We start from the raw sequence: 3,939 nt of genomic DNA, 5'->3' as shown, positions 1-3,939 counted from the left end.
TTTTTTTCATGTGCTTGTCAAAGCCATTGCTGTGTGCACTCGAAATTTCAGTCAGTGAAAGCAGGTGATGGTCAGGAAAACAAACCCATGACAATTGGATGAGAACTGGGCAAGCAACAATAGGTGACAACTTCTGATTATTGCTTGTCCCTGCTGACCCTTCTGAGGTCTCCTTGATGATCTCCTGTAAACTTTAGGCAGACAAGTGTCATTTTGGTGAGCCCAGCTTTTGTCCTCCATTCCTACCATTCCTAGATGGAGAGACATTCCCAAGTTCAGGGCCAGGACTCACCTGCCACTGACCACAGGGTGCTGGAGCCCACCCCTTCAGCATGAAGTGTTCGGCTGTAACCTGAAATTTTGCTTAGAGGATCCCTGGGAAGGTCCATAGGAAGTTGTTTCTAGCTCCTCCTTTCAGTCTGTGGCTCTTTTGTTGCCCCCCTTTTTCAGGAGAATTTGTTGCAGGATTCATCAAGTTCAGCGTTTCTAATAAACTGGGGGCAGTCAATGTTTTATGTGCTGGGGTAAGAGTTACTGGCTGTAACACTGAGCATGTGAATTTTCTTTTTTTTTTTTTTTTAGACGGAGCCTCAAGCTGTCCCCCTGGGTAGAGTGCTATGGCATCACAGCTCACAGCAACCTCCAACTCCCAGGCTCAAGCGAGTCTCCTGCCTCAGCCTCCCAATTAGCTGGGACCACAGGCACCTGCCACAACGCCCAGCCATTTTTTTCTTTTTTTGGTTGCAGCCATCATTGTTGTTTGGCGGGCCCGGGCTGGGGATTCGAACCCGCCACCCTAGGTGTATGTGGCTGGCGCCTTAGCCGCTTGAGCCACAGGCACCGAGCCGAGCGTGTGAATTTTCAAGAAGATTGATGGTTCATGCAAGAATGTGTGTGCATGTGTGTGCTTATATGTGTGAGTGTGTGCATGCGTGTATGTGTGTGTGCATGCATGTATCTGTGTGTGTGTGCATGTGGGTCTGCAGCTTCTCTCTTACTCTTATTCTCTTACTCTCATTTCTCTCTTGATAGTGTCTTATGAATATAAGTTCAGTTTATCAAAGTTTTGATTTGTGATTAACATTGTGTTTCCTTTAAGACGTATGACATACTTCCCTAGCTAGAGATTGTCTTTGAGGGCCATTGTCTGGCCAGGGGGATTAGAAGACAAGAGAGTCAGAGCCATCAAGAATGTTCTCTTAGGGCCAGGCACCGTGGCTCACATCTATAATCCTAGCACCATGGGAGGCCGAGGTGAGATGGTTCAAGACCAGCCTGAGCCAGAGCAAGACCTCATCTTTAAAAATACCTGGGCATTGTGGCAGGCGCCTGTAGCCCCCACTGCTTAGGAGGCTGAGGCAAGAGAATCACTTGAGCCCAAGAGTTTGAGATTGTTGTGAGCTGTGATGCCACAGCACTCTACCAAGGGCAACAAAGTGAGACTCTGTCTCCAAAAAAAAAAAAAAAAAAAAAAAGAATGTTCTCTTAAGGCCCCTTCCTTGCCCAAGGGACAGTCTGAAGTCACAGCTCCATCTTCACTCCCCCACTCATCCATCAGTTTGTCCATTTTCCAGCTGAGATGAAGGTAGCTGTGTTCTCACGGAAGGAATCCTAGATTATGTTTCAGAGGATGACAGGGGTGTGGGCACTGGGGACAGGCTGGGGCATGTTCCTTTGTACCCTTTTCCTTGACAATCATCTCTTGCACTGGCTTCCATGGCTCCCTGGACTGCCCCTTAGTCCATGTTTGCATATGTACTTGCGTGCATTAGTTCTTAAAAATACACACAGAGAACACCAACTACATGCTAGGTGTTAGACACAGATGGCATAGTCCTCTCGAGGAACTCAGATTGAGTGGGCCAGAGACATAAATGCATAATTGCCATAAGAGAAATATATGCAGGGTGCTCTAGGAACACCACAGAGGAGCTGCTAACCATATTGATGCACTTACTTGATTCTCCCAGGAAAGCAAAATTTGTGCTGAATCTCAAAAGATGTATAGAGTCTAAACAGGTAGCTAGAAGTAGAACAATAAATGCATAGCATTATTTTGCACGTGACAAACATTCTCAAAATCATTGGTCCCTTATTTGCTAATCCAATAAAGCCTTCAATATAAATATCTTCTTTTTTTTTTTTTTTTAAGACAAGGTCTTGCTCTATTGCCTCGACTGGAGGGCAGTGGTGTCATCATAGCTGGCTGAAACCACAAACTCCTGAGCTCAAGCAATCCACCTCCCTCAGCCTCCCAAGTAGCTGGTAGTATAAGTGTGCACCACCATGCCCGGATAATTTATCTACTTTTTGTAGAGACAAGGTCTCACTCTTACTCAGGATGGTCTTGAACTCCTGGCCTCAAGCAATCCTCCTGCCCCATCCTCTTAATAGGATTATAGCCATGAGCCATCATACCTGGCCTGTTATATTAAATTTCTGAACTGTAAGAGCTCTTATGCACATTAAGTGACACAGATTATGTGGCAATGGTTCACAGAGAGAAGGTTCTGAATGTAAATGGAAGAAAATGTCATCTTCCTTAACCTGAATACTTACCCTCCTTCAGGAAATAAAGTGTTACTTGTAATCAAGACAAATGTTTTCATTTGTCTTATAAAATTAAATTCATATTCAGTAGTTTACATCTACCTGAAACATCTTGGGAATCTGTCCTTGTTCAAAAAGTTACACCAAAACATGTTTAACTATTTCTGTTGTGCTTTGGGTTTGTTTGTTTGTTGGAAGTATCCTTTGTATTTCACTCAATTCTAGTTTTTCTCTGTTGGGGGGGGCGGAGGCTGGAGATTGAGACAGAGTATCACTCTATTGCCCTGGGTAGAGTGCCATGGCATCATCATAGCTCGCAGTGACCTCAAAGTTTTGGGTGCAAGAGATCTGCTTGCCTCAGCCCCCTAAGTAGCTGGGACTCCAGGCACCTGCCACAATTCACGACTAGGTTTTCTATTTTTACTAGAGATGAGATCTTACTCTTGCTCAGGCTGGTTTTGAACTGCTGAGCTCAAGCAATCCACCCGCCTTGGCCTCCCAGAGTGCTAGGATTACAAACATGAGCCACTACACTCAATTTTCTCAGTTTTTGATCTTAGGTTAAGGAAATAGATAGCTCTTTTCAACTGTCTGGCAACATTTAAAACCTTGAAGTCAAGGTATCTGTTGTACAAGGCCAGACATCCTTCACTCTTCATTACCTAACTTGACTATTCTTATCTGATGGAAAGGATACCCAATCCATTTTTTCCCACAATAATTTCATAACTATTTTTACTTCAGATGAATATAAGGTTACATATGACTAGTTGACATTAAATTGTATTTGTAAGTTATACCGGTACTCATTATCCACTTAGGACATTTACTTGCAAATTCTGTGATTTTTAAATTTCATTTTTTAAATATCTCTGGAGTTAATTTTAACGTACAATGTAAAACCTAATTGATATTTTGGACCAGGCAGAGTGACTCACACCTATAATCCTTGCCCTTTGGGAAGCTGAGGTTGGGGGATCGCTTAAGGATAGTTCAAGACCGGCCTCTGCAACATAATGAGACTCCTATCTCTACTAAAAATAGAAAAATTACCTGTTATTCTAGCACTCCGGGAAGCCAAGGCAGATGGATTCCTTAAGCTCAGGAGTTCGTGAACTGCCTAAGCAAGGGTGAGACCCTGTCTCAAAAATAGCTGGATGTTGTAGTAGGCACATGTAGTCCTAGCTACTTGGGAGGCTAAAGCAGGAGTTTCCCTGGAACCTAGGAGTTCAAGGTTGCACTGTGCAATGAGGGGGCCCTGCCTTCTAGTCCAGGCAATACAGTGAGACTTTGTCTCTAAAATAAATAAAAATAAATTCTTTTAAAAATAAATAATGATATTTTTTCAACTTACAAATTTCTCAGCATTATTTATGGATTTTTTTTTTT

The sequence above is a fragment of the Otolemur garnettii genome, unplaced genomic scaffold (genome assembly GCF_000181295.1).
Source record: "Otolemur garnettii isolate 467f Iridium unplaced genomic scaffold, OtoGar3 scaffold00016, whole genome shotgun sequence".
NCBI classification, from domain to species: Eukaryota; Metazoa; Chordata; class Mammalia; order Primates; family Galagidae; genus Otolemur; species Otolemur garnettii.
The sequence above is the reverse complement of the archived record's forward strand: the minus strand, read 5'-3'. Positions refer to the sequence as shown.